Genomic DNA, 23,539 nt, shown 5'->3' on the forward strand with positions numbered 1-23,539 from the left:
CGATTTAATATTTCCCATTGATTTTTATGTAATTGACATGGAGAATGATCATACCAATTCCTCTATCGATATTCTATTGGGGCGTCCCTTCTTAACCACAATGCAAACAAAAAATAATGTAAGAATCAGAATTTTGACCAATGAGTTTGATGATGAGATCGTTAAATTTGACGTGTATAAATCACTGAGATATCCTGACAAAGTGGATAGTATAAATTCTGTTGATATAATTGATCATTTCGTTGATGAATTTTTAAGGACTAATTTTTCTTTGATCTATGCAGGGAGTTAGAAAATCATGATGAGCAAAATCAGGAAGTTGAAAAAAATATATTCAGATTGCGCCGAATTAAAATTGATTTCTTCTAAGCCTAAGGTTATGCCTTCTATTTTGCAGGCACCTAAAGTTGAACTGAAACCGTTGCCGGATCACTTGATGTTCGTTTTCCTCGAGGTGAATAACACCATGCCAATGATCATATCAAAAGGATTGTCCAAAGAAGATGAAAAAGATTTAATAACGATTTTACGTGCATACAATGAGGCTATAGGATAGACCATGACTGTCATAAAATGATTAAGTTCATCCACATGCATGCACAAAATTAAAATCGAAGAAGGAACAAAACTTACCCACGAAGGCCAACGCTGGTTAAATCTGCCAATGATTGAAGTGGAAAAAATGAGATAAAAAACTCCTCGATACAGATATTATATATCTAATTTCGGATAGTAAATAGGTATGCCTGATATATGTAGTTCCTAAAAAATAGGAGTTACTCTAATCAAAAATTCTGAAGGAGAATTAATATCGACACGAGTTTAGAATGGATGAATGGTCTGTATCGATTATAAGAAGTTAGAATTCGTTAATTTGAAAAAATCATTTTCCTCTTCCATTTATAGATCAAATGATAGAAAGATTAGCTGGTAAGACCCACTATTGCTATCTTGATGGCTTTTCAGGTTTTCAAATTCAAGTAGCACTAGAAGATTAAGAAAAGGCGACATTCACATGCCCCTTCGACACATTTGCTTACCAACAGATGCCTTTTGGACTTTGCAATGCACCTTCCACATTCCAAAGGTGTATGATTAGTATTTTTATGGTTATATTGAGAACGATATTGAAGTCTTCATGGATGACTTCACTGTTTACGGTAATTCATTTAATGAACGTCTATTAAAAATAACAAATGTGCTTCATCTGTGCCTAGAATTTAACTTTGTTTTGAATTATGAAAAATGTCATTTTATGGTTGATAAGGGGTTAATTTTAGGCCATATTTTTTCTTCAAAAGGAATTACGGTATACAAAGAGAAAACTGATATAATTTATTCACTTCCATACCCCACTACTGTAAGAGAAATCCACTCTTTCTTGGTCATGCATGATTTTACCGTAGGTTCATCAAAGACTTTTCCCAAAGTGGCACAACCATTATGCGATTTGTTGCAAAAAGATAAAAACTTTGATTTCAATCAAGAATGCAAAGAATCGTTTGACATTTTGAAATAGAAGTTAGTTTCAATACTCATAGTCTAACGGTAAAATTGGGACTTCCGATTCGAAGTCATGTGTGATGCTTTGGATGGAAGTGTTGGAGACGTACTCGAACAAAGGATCAGAAAATAACCTCAAGTTATTGCCTATGCGTCACGCACCTTAGATTCCACATAGAGGAATTATTCAACAATGGAAAAATAATTATTCACAGTCATTTTTTCATTAGATACATTTAGATTGTATATTATTGGCACTAAAGTTGTTGTTTTCTCTGATCATGCAGCCTTGAAGTATTTGCTTAGCAAAAAAAAGGTGAAACTAGGACTAATCCGTTGGATCTTACTCCTCCAAAAATTTATTTAGAAATCAATGATAAGAAATGATGTGAGAATTTGGTGGCGATCACTTAAGCCAGCTTCCAATCACTACAGTTGATCCTCTAATTCGTGAGGAATTCTCAGAGGAAAGCTTGATGATGGCGTAGAAGTCAATGCCTTGGTTCGCAGATATAGTTAATTACTTAGCTACAGGTCAATTACCATCTAATTTGATGAGAGCCTGATAATCGTCGTTTTGTTATAAAAATAATTCCAACTTCTTAATTAAATAGAAAGGAAAAGGTAGTATAGAGAAGCAGGGTCGATCCACATGGACTATGGTGTTTCTGATTTAGTAAAATTGTTTCTTAATTTTAAGAGGAGATGGAATTCCATGTAAAGTTGAAAAGATTTAATAAAATAAAATAGATAATAATAAATAAAAGGGAAAATAATAAAATAATAAATAACAGTAGTAAAATATAAAGGGGGTTTTTAAAAGTTCTTTTTAAAATAAAATATAAGAATTAAATAAAAGAAATAAGTAAATAAATAATTGAAAGATATTGAGATAAATAGAAACTTATAGTGAAAGCAGCCTCAAACTTCAGCTTTATCTCAAATTCCTCGGATCATCGAAACATATTTATACTTCAAGATTCATGTCGACTTACAAGGACAATTCTTCACTGCCAACTCGGATTATGTCGTTTCAACAATAAATGATTTCGATCTCAGTTTCCTCTTAGCAAACAATTTTGCTAATTGTGTTCTTGGGAAGTTGAATATGCTTCAATAAGCAAATCTTTCTTCAAGCGTTAACCATAACAACATCTGGACCAATGTCAAAATCGTTTATTTTAAAAGTAAGCTCAGAAAACAGATAGAGAAATCTGAAGCGATTTAAGTACCTTACAATTCTCACGTTTGGAATTGAGCCTTCCCTTTAGCTCTCGGTTTAAAAGAAAATTAGCTAAGCATGACCAAAGTTATACTTAGCAATTGTTGAAAATGAAATTTAAATAAAAATAAACGAGTATGCAAAAATAAAGAGAAAGCTAGAGAGAAAAAGAAGATTTAATTATCAGATGTGAGAGAGATGTTTATAGGCTCACCCTTAGAGGGTATTTATAGCCTTCAAATTCCTAAAAATAAGCTAAAGATAATTCCTAAAATAATATCTTTTATCCTAATAAAAACACATAAAACTATTTAAACTAAAATAGCTAAAACAAAGATAAACTAAAATACCTTTTAAAATAATATCCTAAGTCCTAATTGAAATGCTAACATCTATTTAAACCAAAATTCAAAGATAAAATATAATGTTTAAAATAGTATCCTAACTTGAGTTTAATCCAAATCTGAATTCCAGAATCGTGCGGCTAACTCGTTTGTTCTCTAGAAACGCTGACTGGTTCTTCTAGAAGGTATTGACGTCATCAGCTCGTCGGATGTTTCATGCCCGAGTTCATGCCCACTAATCCAACTACGATTACGAAAATAAAAAAAACTAAAGAATTCTTTCCTTATAGTGCAATTTCCAGAATATGACATCCTGCATAGAAAATGAATAAAAGCGAACAATAAAGCCACAAAAACCAATGATTAAGGAGTAAATTAAAAGTAAAATATTAACTAAAATAAGCAATTATCAAATTCCCCCTCACTTATTCAATGCTAGTCCTCAAGCATTCATCAATTAACATATCAAAATCATAAGTTGTCATCTTCAATTTCATGTTATTCCTCAAAATTCCAATTGAACTAAGTCCATGATATTTGCCGAATTCAAGTTACAATCAAGCAAAGACACAACTATGAAAATTTAATGTAAGCAAGATATCCCAATTAATTGCCAACTTCAATGAAACATGACTCAATACCTTACAAAAATTCACACATGTTCGCTCAAAGTGTTTGGGGTAAGTGAAACAGCTCAAACTGAAACTAACCAAAACATTACCATAGGCTTGGAATCCAATCAAGTCTCCACTACAAAAAATTGAATATAATGAAATAATCAAGGGGTCTTTAAACAAGGTGTAATGGGGCTTAGGTTAGGGCAGGGAAAACACCAAAAAGAGAGGTTTAAAATATCAAAACAAGAGAGCAAAATAATTAAGAACAATCCACGAAATAACATGAAGCGCAATAAAAAACAAAAGAAAGAAAAAAATAATAGATGAAAGACAATTGAAACGATCGATTTTTCCTTCCCTTTTTTCAAATGAAGGGTATGTTTTTTCTGTTGTTCGAAACAGTGAACAACTAGCTTTTTTTCAACAAATTTCGAAACAGTGACTTTTTATTTCTTTTATTTTCTTTTTCGAGGAACAAGAGTAATACAAGATATCAAGTCTCAGCAAGGGTGTGAAAAAAGAGGAAAAATAAAAAGAAAGGCTTCAGGTTTAATTGTAAGGTGTAAAACAAAGAAAAGGAAATAGGCTCAAATTTGGTTCACTAGTGAATATATAAAAAGGTAGGCTCTTTTGGGAAAAATGGGTTTATCCTAGGTGCCCCTATCACATTAAAACATTACGTTCAACATGTAGTCTCGATATGCATTGTGATTACAAGTTCTAGAACATCATAATTAGTCCTGCACACACAAGTCAAACAATGAGCAAGAAAGAAAATTTATAATCGTTAGGCTTAAGTCTCACAGGAAAAGTTTATGTGTATTGAGTCAAGTTCATCTCTATCGATAAATGCATGAAATATCAATACTCAATAAAAGAATTCACCAGCTATATCAATCACCAATCATTCAAATTAAATTTGATCAAAACATAGTCACAATCCAAAAGGAAATAAGAGTATAAAGTGAAATTCAAGAATAGCAACCAACGATTCCAACATATCAACATCAGAATAACTCAATTTCAAACAATCAAACAAGTCAAGGAAAAATTTGACGACATTTAGAAACCTTCCCCCTCACTTAATTCGTTTTGTCCCAGAACGTATATCGAATCTAAAAACAAAGAGAGGCAAAAGGAATTCTCCCCAATCTAGTGGCGACCGCAGCCAAGGCCACGTCGAGACGAGCCCGGGCGAAGGTAAGAAATATTCGATCGAAATTCGAATTAGTTCAAAGAAAAAATTAAATTAAATTAAGCATATGATAAAATAAAATAAAATAAAATAAATGGAATGAAATGAAATAAATCTTGCTAACAATAAAGAGAAATAAAAATAAAAATAAAATGAAATGAAATGGGTTGCCTCCCATCAAGCAATTTTTTTAACGTCGTTAGCTCGACGACTTGATTTTTCAAAGTGTGGGTTCCTCTAAATTGATTTCTTTGATTAGACCAACCAGAGCATTTTCATAATAAGGCTTCAACCTTTGACCATTGAATTTAAATCGATCTCCTGAGTTATTTTCAACTTCAATAGCACCGTGAGGAAATACTTGAGTCACTGTAAACGATCCGAGCCATTTTGATTTGAGCTTTCCTGCAAAAAGTTTAAATTTGGAGTTAAATAACAAAACCTTTTGACCAACATAAAATGTTTTAAAATAAATTCTACTATCGTGAAAGTCTTTTGTTTTTTCTCTAAATATCCGAGCAATGTCATAAGCATTTCTTCGGATTTCATCAAGTTCTTGACTCTGTAATTTTCAAGCTTTACCAATTACATCCATGTCCTTGTTACACTATTTAACGACCCAGTAAGCCTGATGTTCTAACTCAACTGGTAAATGGCATGGTTTACCGAAAACAAGCCGGTATAGTGACATCCCAATGGGACCTCTTTAAGCGGTTCGATATGCCCAAAGTGCATTAGTTAATTTTAAACTCCAATCCTTCCGGTCCGGTTTAACAATTTTTTCAAGAATTTTTTTAATTTCCCAATTTGATACTTCTGCCTGTCCATTTGTTTGTGGATGGTAAGCAGTAGCAATTCTTTGAGTTACTCCAAATTTCTTTATCAATGATTCCATCACTCGGTTTATGAAATATGTTCATCTGTTGCTTATTTTAGCCCATGACGTGCCAAAAATGGAAAATTAGTAATTTTCAAAAAATTAATTGTAGTTTTAGCATCATTATTTCGAGTGGCTTTAGCTTCCACCTATTTAGAAACATAATCTACAGGTAAAATAATATAAATATTTCCAAATGACGAAATAGAAGGACCCATATAATCGATTCCCCAAACATTAAAAATTTCACAAACTTATATAGAATTAAGCACTATTTTATTCCTATAGCCTAAATTATCTGTATGTTGACATCTTTCACAAGTTTTACAACATAGATAAGAGTCCCGAAAGATGTTAGACCAAAAGAAACCATATTCAAGAATTTTATGGGCTGTACATTTTGGCCCAAAATGACCACCGCAAGAGTAAGAATGAAAAAATTGTAAAATTGAATTTACCTCACTTTCGGCAATACATCGTCAAAATACTTGATCCGAGCAGTGCTTCCATAAATAAGGAGAATCCTAGATATAGTATCGGGATTCACGCTTTATTCTATTAATTTCAGCTCTCGGCAAATCTAATGGTAACTTATTTGTGGCCAAAAAATTATCCATGTCCGCAAACCATGGAGTTATGCTTTGCGCCACCATCAATTTTTCTTCAGGAAATTCTACTCTAAGTGGTGGGTCGGATGTGGAAAGGGGAATTCGACTCAAGTGATCCGCTACCAGATTTTTGCATCCTTTTGTATCTTTGATTTCCAAGTTAAATTCATATAAAAGCATGATCCATCGGATAAGCCTCGATTTTGCTTCCTTTTTGCTCATCAAATACCTTATAGTTGCATGATCGGAAAAGCAATAATTTTAGTGCCAAGCAAATAAGATCTAAATTTTTCTAAAGTAAAAATTATACCAAAAAGTTCTTTTTTCGTAGTCAAATAATTTTTCTGAGCTAAGTCCAAAGTTCGAGATGCATAGGCTATGACATGTGACTCTTTCCCTATTTTTTGGCCGAGAACGGCTCCAACGCTAGTATCCGATGCGTCACACATAAGTTCAAAGGGATAATTCCAATCTGGTGGCTGATCAATTGGAGTTGAAATAAGCTTTTCCTTCAATGAATTGAAGGACTCCTTGCATTTTGAATTAAAGTCAAAATCTTGATCCTTTTTAAGTAGATTGCATAAAGGTTGTGTTATCTTCGAAAAGTTTTTAATAAACCTACGGTAAAATCCTGCATGGACAAGAAAAGAAAGAATTTCCCTCACAGTTCTGGGATAAGGAAGTGAGCGTATAATATATGTTTTAGCCTTATCAACCGCAATCTCTTTTGAAGAAACAATATGACCAAAAATTAACCCTTTATCAACCATAAAATGACATTTTTCATAGTTCAAAACAAAATTATATTCTAAGCATCTTTTAAGCACACTAGTTAGATTATCAAGACATTCACTAAAATAATTATCATAAACCTTGAAATCATCCATAAAGACTTCGATGCCCTTCTCTACATAGTCAGAAAATATACTTAACATGTATATTTGGAAGGTGGTCGGTGCGTTACAAAGACCAAAGGGAATCCGTCTATAGGCAAACGTACTGAAGGGACAAGTAAAAGTCATTTTCTCTTGATCCTCGGATGCTATTAGGATTTAGAAAAAACCTAAAAAACCATCAAGGTAACAGTAATGAATTTTCCCAACTAATATTTCAATCATTTGGTCTATAAAGGGAAGAAGAAAATGATCTTTTTGACAAAGAGAGCTCAACTTCTTATAATCAATACAAACTTGCCATCCATTTTGAACTCTTGTTGGCACTAACTCCTCTTCTTGAATTTCGACAACGGTGACTCCCATTTTCTTGGGAACCACATGAATCGGACTTACCCAATTACTATCAGATATCGGATAGATTACGTCGTAATCAAGGAATTTCTGAATTTCCTTCTTTACTACTTCCATCATTGGTGGATTTAATCGGTGTTGTCCTTCTCGTGATGACTTTGCTCCTTCTTCGACTTTGATCTTGTGCATGCAAGTTGAGGGACTTAATCCTCTAATGTCAGCAATGGTCCATCCTATGGCTTCTTTGTGAGAGCGCAACATTGCTATCAAAGCTTCATCTTTTAATTCGGACAATTTAATTGAGATGATCATTGGTAAGGTTCCATATTCCCAAAAAGGTATATTTCAAATGTTTTGGTAATTGCTTCAATTCTACCTCAGGTGCCTGCAAAACAAAAGGTAAAATTTTAGTTTTAGAGGGAGATAAAGTTAAATCAGAATTGATTGAATTAATATTTTCAGACTCCATTTCTTCCTCTTCGTGACAAAGTTCAAGATCCTTAAAAAGATCATAAGAAAAATTATATTCAATATATTCATTAATTAAAAGATATATAACATCATCAAAATTAATTCTTTCAACATAATCAGGGCATTTCATTGCTTTGTAAACATCAAATTCAATTATCTCACCATTAAATTCCATTATTAGTAAACCACTTCTAACATCGATATTTTTATGTGCTGTGCTTAGGAAGGGTTGGCCTAAGAGTACCTCATAATAAGAATCCGACCTATCATGTTCTATGTCAATTATATAGAAATCTGCAGGAAAAAATAATACATCGACCTTTACAAAGACAATTTTCATTACTCCTACTAGATAGATCACATATCGGTCAATCAATTGTATCGTTATTCCTGTTTCCTTGAAAGGCTCGTTAGTAATCATTTTATAAATAGAATATGACATAACATTGATTGAAGCTCCTAAGTCACACATTGCTCGTTTAATTTTAAAATCACCTATTTTGCAAGGTATAGCGAACATACCTTGATCCTTAATATTTGGTGGGAGATTTCGTTGAAAAATTAGAGAGACATGTTCTCCCAAATTTACCTTTTCATGCCCCATTAATGTCTTCTTTGTAGTGCAAAGTTATTTTAAAAATCGAGCATATCGTGGTACTTGTCGAATTACTTCAAGAAGAGGTAAGTTGACTTGAACTTTTTTGAACACCTCTAATATCTCTTTTTCTTCAGGTCTTTTATCACGCTTCATCAACCTTGATGGGAAGGGTGGTGGCGTGATTTCATTAGAAGAAAGAGAATGATGTGATTCGGTCGTACCTTATATTTTTGAAGGTAGCGTGTCCACTTGTTCTTTCTGATGTACGTTCTTTCTGATGTGCAACTTTTTTTGTTGGAACTTCGGGTAAGATAATTGTTCCAATTCAGAGTGTGATGGCATTAACATTCTCTCTCAGATTTAACTCCGTTTGATAAGGTAATCTTCCTTGTGATTCCAATTTTCCCACAGTTTGAGCTAGTCGGTTTACTTGGTTATCTAACTCTTGAAGATGTGTTTCGGTTCGGCTTTTTTCCTAGGATGCAATGAACTTTTCTTGTGAAATTGCTAACTTTCCTATGAGTTCCTCCAATGATGGTTTTTGTGTTTTCTATTGAGGAGGAGGTCTTGGTTGATAAGTTGGTCTTTGATTTGTCGAATAATTGAAGTTTGGGTGGTCTCGCCATCCTGGATTATAAGTATTGTTGTATAGGTTGTATTGTCTTTGTGGAGGACCTGGAAAGTTCCCTGCGACATTGATTTCTGCATTGCTTCCTTCTTATATCAGCGGGTAGTAGTCTGTAGGATGGTCTATCTTTGTACATATCCCACATGCTCTTGTTGCTCCATATTTTCATGCAGCAAGTGAATTAAGTACTTCAGTTAATTTGTCTAACTTATTCTCAAGGGAAAAAATACTTATGTCGTGAACCCGTCGGTTAGGTTCACTTGAAAACTGTTGAGAGTTGGCTGCCATGGTTGAAATCAATTCCCTTGTTGTTTTTGTGGTCATGTTGACTAATGTTCCTCCACTGGAGGCATCCACCATTTTCATCTCCATTGGTAAAAGACTTTTATAAAAGTATTGAAGTAATGTTTGCTCACTTAATCCATGTTGCAGATAATGTGCACAAAGTTTTTTAAATCGTTCTAATAGTCATAAAGACTTTCTTCGCTCTTTGGTTGAATGGAGATAATGCTCCTTCGTAACTTGCTTTCTTTAGCCGGTGGAAAGAACGTGCGAAGAAAATTTTGATTCATATCAGCCCATGAATTAACTGAATTTGGAGGTAAATAAAATAACCAATCTTTAGCCAAGTTGGCTAAAGAGAAAATGAAAGCTCTCAATATAATTTGATCTTTGGTAACTCCCTGTGGTTTAATGCTAGTGCAAACCATGTCGAATTCTAACAAGAGTTTGTGCAGATCTTCAGTAGGAAAGTCGTGGAAGATGGGAAGAAGATGAATGAGTCCCGTCTTTAATTGAAACATAGTCCTGCCACTAGGAAAATTGATGCATAATGGCGTCTAAGTGACAGGTGATGTGGCTAGCTCTCGGATCGTTTGTTCTTCTTCTGCCATCGGGATGTTGTATGTGTCTGCTTCAAAGTCTGTCTCTGGATTTGATTTTGGTTCTGAACTCTGCTCTTGTTCATCTTGTCTTTTTCTCTTTTCTCGAAGCATTTGTGTGTGTATTCTTCGTGCTCGTGCTTTGATCTTCGGATATAGATCTACTAATTTACCTGGGTTTCTTCTGGTCATAAATCAAAAACTAAAAAAATAAATCAGTACTTGTCGTTAGTCCCCGACAACGGTACCAATTTGATAACCTTCGTTTTGTTATCAAAATAATTCTGACTTCTTAATTAAATAGAAAAGAAAAGGTAGTATAGAGAAGCAGGGTCGATCCACAGGGACTGTGGTGTTTCTGATTTAGTAAAATTGTTTCTTAACTTTAGGAGGAAATAGAATTCCAAGTAAAAGTGAAAAGATTTAATAAAATAAAATAGGTAATAATAAATAAAAGGGAAAATAATAAAATAATAAATAATAGTAGTAAAATAAAAAAGGGTTTTTTAAAAGTTGTTTTTAAAATAAAATATAAGAAATCAATAAAAGAAATAATTAAATAAATAATTGAAAGAGATTGAGATAAAGAGAAACTTATAGTGAAAGCAACCTCAGACTTCAGCTTTGTCTCAAATCCCTCATATCATCGAAACGGATTTCTACTTCAAGATTCACGTCGGCTTTCAAGGACAATTCTTCGTTGCCAACTTGGATTGTGTCGTTTCAACAATAACTTATTCCAATCTCAGTTTACTCTTAGCAAACAAATTTCTAAGTTTGTTCTCGGGAAGTTGAATATGCTTCAATAAGAAAATCTTTCTTCAAACTTTAACCATAACAACATCTGGAACAATGTCGAAATAGTTTTGATTTGAAAAGTAAGCTCAGAAAACAGAGAGAGAAATCTGAAAACCTTACAATTCTCACGTTTAGAATTGAGCCTTCGTTTAGCCCTCGGCTTAAAAGAAAATTAGCTAAGCATGACCAAAGTCATACTTAGCAATTGTTGAAAACATAATTTAAAGAAAAATAAAGGAGTATGCGAAAATAGGAGAAAACTAGAGAGAAAAAGAAGATTTAATTCTCAGATGAGAGATATATGCTTCTAGGCTCATCCTTAGAGGGTATTTATAGCCTTCAATTCCTAAAATAAGCTAAAGATAATTCCTAAAATAATATCTTTTATCCTAATAAAAGCACATAAAACTATTTAAACTAAAATACCTTAAACAAAGATAAACTAAAATACTATTTAAAATAATATCCTAAATCCTAATTGAAATACTAACATCTATCTAAAATAAAATGCAAAGATAAAATATAATGTTTAAAATATTATCATAAACATGAGTTTAATCCAAATCAAAATTCCAGAAACGTGCATCCAACTCATTCGTTCTTCTAGAAACGGTGACTGTATCTTCTAGAAGTTGTTGACATCATCACCTCGTCAGATGTTTCATGCTCGAGTTCATGCCTACTAATCCATCTTTGATTTCGAAAATAAAAAAACTACAAATTTTTTCCTTTTAGTGCAATTTCCAGAATATGACGTCCTGCACAGAAAATGAATGAAAACGAACTATTAAGCCATAAAAACCAATGATTAAGGAGTAATTTATAAGCAAAATATTAACTAAAATAAGCACTTATCAGAGCCAAAGTAAACCGTATTAAAAGAGAATATTTTTTTTTCATTTGGGATGATCCGTATCTTTGGAAGCAGTATTCATACTAGGTAATTTGGTGTTGTGTTGCTAAAAGCGAGGTAAACTCCATATTAATTTTTTTTCATTCTTATTCGTGTGATGGCCATTTCGTACCAAAGTGGACTGCTCATAAAATTCTTGAATGCGGGATCTTTTGGCCTCATATATTCCATGATGCATACTTGTTTTTCAAATCCTGTGATAAATTTCAACGTGCAGGTAATTTGAACCAAAGAAAGGAAATGCCCCTTAGTCCTTTTCACATATGTGAAATTTTTTATGTTTGAGGACTTAATTATATGGGTCATTTTGTTTCTTCCTTTGGCAATTATTATATAATTCTTTTTGTTGACTATGTTTTGAAGTGGGTAGGAGCTAAAGCCACTCGAAACAATGATGCCAAAACTATTGTTCAGTTTCTAAAAAAATTGCATTTTTCCATGTTTGGCACACCAAGAGCGAAAAAAAGTGATCGCGGCACACACTTCATCAATCGGGTAATTGATGCTCTTATGAAAAAGCATGGAGTAACTCACAGAATTGCCACAACTTATCATTTGCAAATGTACGGACAAGCAGAAATATCAAACCATGAAGTGAAGACAATTCTTTAAAAAGATAGTCAAGTCGAATTGCAAGGATTGGAGCTTAAAATTAATTGATGCCTTATAGGCTTATCGAACTGCATATAAAGGACCTATTGGCATGTCGTCATATCGTCTTGTAACTTGAAGAAATCCGGAGAGATGCTTACGACAATGCCAGGATATATAAGAACAAAACAAAAGAATTTCATGATCGAAAAATTACTTTTAAATCTTTTTCTATTGGATAAAAAGTTTTTCTTTTTAATTCAAAGTTGAAACTTTTTACAAGTAAACTTCGATCGAAGTGGAGTGGACCTTATACGGTAATTAAAAATTTTCCTCATGGCGTAGTAGAACTTGAATATGATTTGGGAACTCTATTATGTGAATAGTCAGGCTTGCTTAATTGAATATCTCGAATTGGAAGAACATGTAGTCTGAATCAGGTCGTCGAGCTAACGACGTTAAACAAAAGCGCTTCGTGGGAGGCAACCCATTATTTTTAATTCTGTTGCATTTTTATTCTTATTTTATTTTATTTTCGACTAAGTAAATTTTGTTTAATTTTTATTTTTCAGGGACCAAATGTTTTTAATCAAGCTTAAATGTTGTTGATTTCGAAATTATATTCGAACAGTGCAAAATTCAGTCCCTAAGTAGCAAAATCTATCACCCATAACGATGGAACAATTTTCCCAACACTGTGCACATCGTTTCATTAAACAGTTCAAGTTAGAATCTCCTCTTAAAGGCTGACACATGTTAGCTAACCCTTAAAAAAAGTTTTATCACCCTTTTTGTAACATGTCTGCTACCGCTCACCATACATCTGCCTTTCTTTCTCTCATTTAACGTGGGCCCCCATCTATTCCGTATCTTCAGTTTTTGAATTTAAAACCCTTTTTCTTTTATTTTAATTAAAACACCTACACCCTATCTCATCCCTTATCAGTTATCATATATTTTTTAAACCAACCCAATTTCACCCAAATTAAAACTCTTCCCCCACGTGTTTTTGTAACCAAACCAAAACAATTAAAACCCCAATACCTTTCCTGCATATTTTCTTCCCCAAACCGTAACCCCCACCCCAAAAATTGTCCACCGTTTATTCCTCTTTGGGGTGCTTATCGTCGCTAACTTTATCGTGTCGTTCCGTTCGTGTCACCGGCCTCCTACCCGTCCACTGCTGCTCACAAAACCGAACAAGGAACCAACAATTCCATGACGCCGCACCACCAACCATTCTCGGTAGGTGCCGCCGGCTTAACGCTCCAGCTATCGTTGAAGTGCCCTGTGATTCAGAGCCGCCATCACCGTAATCTGATCCTCGCCTAGCATGAGTCCAAGGCACGCACCTAATTCTCCACCCGTGTCGTATCATTCGACATTTGCACTCACTACCTCTCTCCGGATCGAGCACTTGTCGTCGTCCATATTCTGTTGCGGTCTCCATCACCATCTTTCTAGTCCATGCCAACCGTGGCCTTTTCTTCCTCATGTCTATGCCCGTCAAATTTATCATCATGTTCAATGCATTCGAAAACATCCGAAAATACTCCTGAAGTAAATTTCGATCCTAGTTTTGTTCAACCATTAATAATGTACTATCCCGTTTAAGTTTTACAGGGGATTTAGATGTTGTTTTCCACCTACCACACACCTGATGATGTTTCTAGTTCATGACATCAACCCGGGTAGCCCACTTTTCTGTCTCAACACCTCCCGCCGTGGCCATGGTCGTGGTTGTAGTCAATAATAAACCCGGGGAATTATATATTCCTTCTCTCGTACTTTGATTTTATGTTTTTTGACAAAATGATTTAAGTGAGGGTGAGTAGAGACTAGGTTGAATTTTCATTTTCTTATCTCTAAGTTTTGATGTTATTATGTGTTGGTTGGATTTACTTATAATTCCTTTGAATTTCTTTGTCTTGTTGAATGTTTTTGGCCTGCCATGCTTGTTTGGGAACACATAATTGTTTAGGTTAAGATATTCTTGATAGCGGATAGCATGAATTGAGATCAAGTTGGATTTATTGTGATATTCCATGATTTTGTTGGTTGAAAAGTGCTTAGCTCAATGCATGAAAACAATGTGGTAAGATTTGAGCCTTTTCGAACATATATTTTTGCTCTCATTTTTTGGATTAAGTTTGTCGAATTTAACATTGGTATTCTAGAACCTTCATTTTAAATACTATCAAGATTACACACGAACATGATGCTTACAAATGATTTGAGCACCTTATGATTAACCATTCCGTTTTGCCCCACTAAAATTGTCTATCCATGCATTTTCCCCTAGTTAACCACTATTGTGCCTATTTCCACTCTTTTTTTCACCATATTCATAAACTCGAGCCTATTTATTTTATCCATCTTTTCTACCCTTTCCAGAACAAGTGAACAATTTATCTGGTGTATGCTCTATGAACATAAGAATATTTTGTATGGTGTGATGTGCAAAAGAAAAAGTTCTTCTTAAAAAAACAGTTCAAAAAGAAAAAGAAAAGAAAAGAAAACAAAACAGAAAAAGAAATGGGAAATAGCGGAAAAACAAAAAAAAAATAATAAAAGTGCAAAAAAGTCAAATTCAATTTGAAAGGAAAGGTGTTGTTTGATGATATTGTGTCTTTGATCTTGTTGTACTTAGTCGATTGATGGAGTATTACTTATTATTTGTAGTTCATTGTCTTGAATTTTAGCCATATATTTAGCCTTATTCCCACCTTTACCTAAGCCTCGTTACAACCAATAAAGGTCCCTTTGATTTATGCATCTTTTTCTTATTAGTAGTGTAGATTCGATTTACTTGCAGGCTTATGGTAATGTCATGTCGGTTCTGACATTGAGTGATTTTATTCCTCAAACACATTGAGTGATTTGAGTGAATCCCGGTAAGGTGTTGAGTTATGGGCATTGAGATAGATGAATGAATGGATGTTTCAATTGTATTTAACTTGATCCAATTGGTGATGTTAAATTGATTGGTGTCTTGACTTGCATGATTATTGTAGTCTCTACTTTGCTTACTTGAATGTGAGACTTGACAAAGAAAGGCAAATGTAATTTTTGGATGATTTGATTATATCATACTTGAGGACAAGCATGAGATAAGTGAGGGGGAATTTGATGAGTGTTCTAAATCGATAATATTTATTTGCCTGTTTTTCGATCTTATGGATTCTTTCTGCTGATTTGGTACGGGAGCTTACTTTCTAGAATTACCAAAAAAAAGGGTGCATTCTGCATTTTTTATTATTTGGTCATGGCTGGAGACATGGGAACGACTCTGGGCATGACATGGTTTGATGTGGTAGTTTCAAGAAGGTCTAGTCAGCAGCAGTTTTCTAGAAGATCTAGTCAGCGCCTTCTAGAATTTGGACGGGTAAATATATATTAGGATACTTATTTTTAAATTTTAAATTTTAAATTTAGAAAACATTTGGAATTACCTTTAGGATTATTTTTATTTTTATGTTTATCTATAGGGTTTTAGAGGCTATAAATACCCTCGTGAGGTAAGCCTAAATAGACAACTCAAAATTTACTGTTCTTCTTATTTCTAGTTCTATAAAATTCTTTTTTTTATTTTCAAGTTTTATTTTATATTTTATTTTAAGTTTTATTTTTAAACGTGCTAAGTATTATTTTTGTCATGCTTTGCTAATTTTCTCATAAGTCTAGGGCTAAAGCGATGTCTCAATTCGAACATGAGAATTGAAAAGCACTTGAATAACTTCATAATATCTCTCTCAATCTCTGTGCTTATTTTCAAAATCAAAACATTTTTTAAAATCAAAGATTGACTTTGGTCAAGATGTTGTTGTGATTAAATGTGTGAGAGGAATAATCGACTTATTGAAATCACATTCGACTTCTTGGGAACACATTTGGTGAGATTACCTTGCCAAGAGGGAATTGAGATCGGAATTAGTAGTTATTGAAATAACAATCTGAGTCCGTCTTCACGAACTTAAACTATTATTGATCTACGACAATTGATGTTGATCAGGTCAATTTCCAAAGATGGAATTAAAGATTGCATTGGGTATTCAGTATACAAAAAAGTCACGAGGATTGTCTTTGTAGACAAATTTGTAGACAAAGTATCCGACGTGAATCCCGAAGGGAAAATCTAATTAGATTATCCGAAGGAAATTGAGTCAAAGCGAGGCTTGAGGCTATTTTTACCGTATTCATTTTCATCTTTACATTATTTGTTTTCGTTATTTTTACTCAAAATTGATTTTTATTATTTAATCATTTTTACCAAAACCCCCTTTTTACTACTTATCGCATGGTTTAAGCAATTCAAACAGAAATATGAAATTTTCTAAGTCCATGAGGATCGACCCTTGATTCTCTTTACTACGTATTTCTTTTATTTATTAATTGAGAAGAAGGAATTTATTTTGATATCAAAACGACAGTTGTCACCTACATAAAAATAGCATAATAAATATCTAAACAAGATATCAAATTTTAAATTTAAAAGTTTTATAACGTACCAACAGAATGCAAATCACTATGAAGATGTTTACTTCATCGTCTATCAATTATTTCCCAATATAATAATAAATAAACATATAATTAGTTAATATAAAAATTTATTTTAAAACTAATCAAGTCAATTTATATATGAGAAAAATTTAATTTAAATTTAAATTAATTTACTTTTAAAATAAAGTAATAAATAATTTAATTAATTCAAATTTAAGTAACTAATTTTAAACATAGTTATTATGATATTATTAATGATATATATTTATAATTGTTTTAAGAATTCAATTAGAACAATTCATCTATGTAATTTTATATTTCAGATAATTTAAAGTTTGTTGCAGCATTGGGGCGCAATTTATATCGTGTTGCGGTGTTACGTAATGATTTTTTACTGCAACAATCGTGATGTGGTTCCCTTATTGCATTGCGTCGAAGTAACCTTAAAAAACGTTACGATGCGGGCCTTACGCAGCGTTGCGGCTGCAATTTAGTACTATGATATGGGAGCGGCCAATCCAAACATTGGGTGCATTGATGCCACCTGCATTAGACTTGGACATGAACATTTATCCAAGACAATTCCCAGAGCCTATGGCTCCAATACTGTCTGAATTAAGCAGCCTCCTTTCCTGAGAATAACAATCTATTTTTAATGGAGGAGAAAACTATTGCCATGGAGCTTGCAATCTCTGCCGTGGATGAACTGGTGAAGATGTGCCGATCAAATGAACCTCTTTGGGTCCGAAGCAACGAAAATGGCAAGGAATTACTTTACCCCCAAGAGCATGCCAAGGTGTTTCATTGGCCATTAAATCTCAAGCAGCGCTCAAGTGAGTTCAGAACTGAGGCTAGCCGTGATAGTGCAGTTGTTATAATGAATAGCATCACCTTGATAGATGCATTCCTTGATGCCGTACACTTCTTTTCCTTGAATTTTGTCTTACAATTTCTCACGATAGCCGTTGTTAATGGCATAAACTCATTTTTTGAAATAGTTTCTTTACAATTGTAGAACAAATGGACCGAGCTGTTTCCCTCTATAGTTGCTAGAGCCAAAACTATTCAAGTGATATCACCAGGTCTTTCAGGGACTAATGGTTGCCTCCAGCTGGTATACACTCATGCAATGTCTACACTATATTCATTAAACTTGTATTCATAAGTTGTTTTTGTTTATTTGAGCAGATGTATGCTGAACTTCAAGTACTCTCCATTGGTGCCTACTGAGAAATCAACTACTTGTAAATTTTAGAAATTGTATTCAACACACACAATACAAGAGTTCATCACCTGCTGTTATATACAGCTTACAATGCTAAGTAGTTAAGCTAACTACTGTTAACTACACTAACAACCTTAAGTAACAAACTAACCACCTCAAGAACTCAACCACCCGAACACAGTTGAACTGAACCTCAGCTATACTTAACAACTAACTTCTAACATTCTCCCTACTTTCTCAACCTTCTTGACAAAAAGATGAACAATTGAGTCGAAAGTACTGATGCTTCCTTCCGTTCACTTTTAATTGAAAGTGCCGATGCTTCCTTTCGTTCTTCTTGAATCGAAAGTGCCGATGCTTCCTTCAGTTCACTTTAAATCGAAAGTGCCGATGCTTCCGTTCGTTCTTCTTATTCACCTTCATTTCTTCCTTCTTCACCCTCTTTTACAAGGTTCCTTGAAATTTTTTTTATGGACTCTTAGCTGTGAAGTTTTCAAGTCCCATGACACTTTGAGATAGAAGCAACAAAAGCAACAAAATGAATACAAAATTAAACTTCTGTTTACACACACAAAAGAATTATACAACTATGCAGAAATAGCAGTGATAGCCTTGCCATTGGCACCAGTATAGAAACTGGATCCTGTTCAACATCTACCCTTCAAGCACCAACCTGACCAAAGAGCCACTTGTGTATCTCTGGAAGCTTTTTATTGAATGCAACATCCAACCGTGCATCTAAGGTGTTCTCACAAACAATCTTTCCATCTTGAGATGTCAAGACAACACCTCCAGAGCAAAAAAGGACCATGAGCGTTGTGGTGAGAAGGTGCAGGGAAAGATGGACATCGTCGATGAATATCTCCGATGGATCAACATTAACTTTAGAAGCATATTCCCCTTTTGCTGAATCCAGTACAGACACCACTAAGTGCACATCATCTTTGCGACAACGCAGTAAAACAGCAGGTTCTTTCAGTCTGACCAAACTCTGAACAATGACATATTTCAAAAGATTTTTGTACACACGGTGATCACGGCTCACATTCAGAAGTTCCTTGGATGCCGATTCTTTCATTTCATTAACCACATCATCTTGAGCCTGAAGGACCTTGATCCTAGATACATATTGAGAAATCAACTACTTGTAAATTTTAGAAATTGTATTCAACACACAATACAAGAGTTCATCACCTGCTGTTATATACAACTTACAATGCTAAGTAGTTAAGCTAACTACCGTTAACTACACTAACAACCTTGAGTAACAAACTAATCACCTCAAGAACTCAACCACCTGAACCTAGCTGAACTTAACCTCAGCTATACTTAACAACTAACTTCTAACAGTGCCCACTCCAGAGGGATATTTCCTTCGTAATTGCCAACAGAAAAATCTGGACGATGAAACGTATTGGGCAATTGTTGATTTCCCACTGGTGGCTTTCATAATAACTTACAGACTTCGTTTCCCGTATACAAGAGAAGGCCCTCTGGATGTTTAATTCTTGACATGCGTAACGGATACTCAAGGGTGCGTACAAAAATATCCTTTTCTTTTACATAAATGTTTCTAATTAAAGTTGTGCATGACTTGATATTAGACAATTGCAGGTACATGGGTTAAACATGCAGAGATAGAGGAGAGACCTATCCATCAGATATTTAACCATTTCGTTCAGAGTGGGACGGCTTTTGGAGCAAATCGTTGGTTTGCTGTTTTAGAGAGACAATGTGAAAAGGATTGCAAGCCTCATGGTCAGAAATATCACTGACATAGGAGGTTCAAAAAATCCCACTTTTTATGATTTGGGTTCCATTATAATGAGTCACACACCTTTTGTTTCTTTCACTTTCAGTGATACCTTCCCCTGAAGCAAGGAAGAATCTGATGAGACTTGCTCAAAGAATGATAAGATCATTCTGTGTTAACATCAGCTGTTCCAGTGATCAGTTATGGACAGCTATTACAGATTCCGATGATGATACTGTCAGAATCACGACAAGGAAAGTCACTTAACCAGGCCAACCCAACGGACTCATTCGTTGTGCTGTTTCCACTACTTGGATGCCATATCCTCACCACCAAATCTTTGACCTTTTGAGGGATGAACGCCTCAGAGCTCAGATTCCATTTTGTTTCATCTGTATCCATTTTTTAGCTTCATCTCGGATTGCGTCATTTTAATGGAATATTATGCAGCTGGAGATACTTTCAAATAGGAATGCTTTACAAGAAGTGGCTCACATTGCTAATGGCGCCCATCCCGGAAATTGCATTTCACTTCTTAGAATGAATGTAAGTTTCCTCCTCGGCTTGCTAAATTCTATGTTTCTACATATAACTTGTAATCGCATTAAGTGTAGGTTTCCAGCAACTCCTCACAGCACGTAGAGCTGATGCTGCAAGAGAGCTGCACCGATCGATCCGGCAGCCTCGTTTCATACTCAACCATCTATGTCGATTCCGTTCAGGCTACGATGAGCCGGGAGGATACATCTTGCATCCCATTGCTTCCTTTAGGCTTTTTTATAGCACCAATGGAACTCATCAAAGATGATGGCAGTACTGAAGACGCAAATGGGCACATGTCTGCAGGCAGTTTACTCACCGTTGGACTTCAAGTTCTTGCCAGCACAATTCCATTAGCAAAGATCAATTTCTCAAGCATTGCCACCATCAACAACAATTTATGCAAAAACGTTCACCAAATCAGGGCTGCTCTCAGTAGTAGTAGTAGTAGCAGCCCTGATAAAGGAAATGGTGCATGCTCTTGCAGTGAGGCCGCCAATGCATCAGAAAAATAGGGTCTTGGTCCTTCGTGTGTTACCCATAACATCCTCATTTGTTTTTGGAATTGAAGATGGAGTGATAAATGAGGAAGTTATTGGTAGTTTTTTTAAAGTCAAGTAGTGGAATTATCAGGGTAGTGCAGTTTTAGTAATTTAAATGTAATATATGATGGGAGGCTAAAGACTTTATTTACAATAGTGGGGGAAGTCAAGAGCGCACCAGTTGTGATCCTTGCTTTCTTGTAAGGCCTAAAATGGCTCCTTACCAATTTTGGAATTGACTTCTGCGTGACTGCCGTTTCTCTCTTGCTTAATTTGAATGCTACTTTTAAGACTTTAATTAATTCAATTATATGTTTGCCTCTATTTAATTATTATTACCAAAAATTTTGGAGTTATATTGTATGTACTTATGCGTAATTCTCTATTTTCAAACAATAATGTGGAATCTCTATTCTTTATGAGTGATTATAATGGTTAAAGAGAATAAATTAAAAAACAGATTTTAAAAGGATAATATCTTATACTAATCTAAATTATTAGAAAAATATTGAACAAATTTACCCCAGAGCATGAGAGGTGAATTTCAAACATGTTTCTCGAGAATTAAATATAGTATCAATAGACCTCATAAACACACCATTTTCAACATTTAACTCTTTACAACACGCGATGTCAAAAATAAAAGTACTCTTTCCAACACACTATTCAAAAAAAAAAAAAAAACTCTCTACAACACAGTTTTTCAAATCTCTTAACAATACATAATTCAATAAGTAGTTCTAATAATAAAGTATTGTTTGCTCTCTAAGTAACTCGAGTTTGAACAATTTTATATAAAGATACATGATTTTATTCATATTTGAAATTGAATTAAAATATTATCTAATAAATCTTATTTATATATTTTTTATGAAATTTAATAAAAAATAAAAATATTTTTCTCTAACACAAACGGAATAAGAAAAATTAAATTATAGTATCAAATTTATTTTAAAATGGATGAGACAAACAATGTAGGCCAATTATTTTTATATTTTTTATATAAAATATATAAACTATTTAAAAAAAAGATGTCAACCCGATGCTCCTATTAGCTTTTGCCCATATTAACAGCCAAGGTCCAATTAAACCTGAACTTATGATTAAATAGTTATATATAAGGAATTTCCAAATTACTTAATTTTGAGTTATTACATTTAAGTGTATAAATGTAAATGTAAATGCAAAATATATAAAAACAGGTTCTTATATATGAAGGCAACCATTGATTTGCCGCCCTCTTAAATCAATCCCATTAATTAAACAGACGAGGGAGGAAGACAGCCTGGGATTTTAGTTTTTAAGTACAAAAACTCGTAACCCCATTTATGTCTTCGCATTTATGCCAAAGTCCCTTTCTATATTTAATAATAGAGTAATTGCAAAGGAAATAAGATATACTTATAGTTTTTTTTAAGAAACAAAGATAATAAATATGAAAAACAACCAATATCTAATTATGTTAAATCATCACAAATAAAATAAATATTAGATTGATGGAAGCGTACTTGAATCAATTGTTAGAGATTACCCAAAAGCTTGAGATCTTTGAATCTTTCTTTGATTTTGATCTTCCAAGAAGATAGTCCCCTTACATATAAACTCTATGACGAGATAAGAAAAAAATATGAGATATCTATGTCTTAGGGACCATAACCCCTTTATTAACTGATTTAAAAATCAATTATTGTTTGTGCTTATAACTCTGCCTCTTATTGAATTATAAATAAAACTTTAATAGTATCTACACTTTTGTTTCCATGACACTTTTAATACCTTATGATTTTATAACATAATTAGTCACTTAATTTATGTCATATTTTATGATAACAATATACATTATAAATATGTGCCCATAATTATGGATTTTAATCCAACAATCTCCCACTTGGGCTACAAATGTTTCATGATAAATGTATAACCTTATGAGCTCAAAACTTGTTATCATACAATAGGTATTCTATAACAATCTCGTCCATCAACTATATTCATATAGGATCAAAGAATCCTTTGCTATAGAAATCATGACTAAATCCATCAATGGTCACGTATACAAATAAAGTCAAATAACATAGATCAATCATGGAGCATAACATGAAAATTCCATGCAATGTGAACCACACATGTCTATCTCCAACTAGTAATCTTTAAACATTAGTGAAATCAAATTTTACCAAAATCAGATGGTGGATAAACCAAACAAACTTTATTTATACAGAAAATAACTTTGACATAAATATCCTTAAACTGAAGCAACTGGAATTGTGTTTATGACAAACAAGCATTATAATTACAAACTCTCACTAAAACTGAATATCCTTAAATGATATTACACTCACATGAGTAGTGTGCTCATAAAAGACCTTGGGTGAAAGTTCTTTAGTAAGCGCAGTTATGAGTTTGTATCAATATGCTCTGTAAACACATTGTTGGAACGGTCCTTACAGTTTTTTAGGGCTATGGCAGGGATCGATCCAACTTTATTT

At 33.7% G+C, this 23,539-nt stretch overlaps 1 pseudogene; it reads left to right on the forward strand.

Annotated features, from left to right (window-relative positions):
• The window catches only part of LOC120200466, a 28,159-nt pseudogene extending 7,103 nt beyond the window's left edge, over positions 1-21,056 (forward strand).
• The last annotated feature ends 2,483 nt before the right edge of the window (positions 21,057-23,539 follow it).

Source organism: Hibiscus syriacus, unplaced genomic scaffold, assembly GCF_006381635.1.
Source record: "Hibiscus syriacus cultivar Baekdansim isolate YM2019G1 unplaced genomic scaffold, ASM638163v2 tig00005974_pilon, whole genome shotgun sequence".
Lineage (NCBI taxonomy): Eukaryota > Viridiplantae > Streptophyta > Magnoliopsida > Malvales > Malvaceae > Hibiscus > Hibiscus syriacus.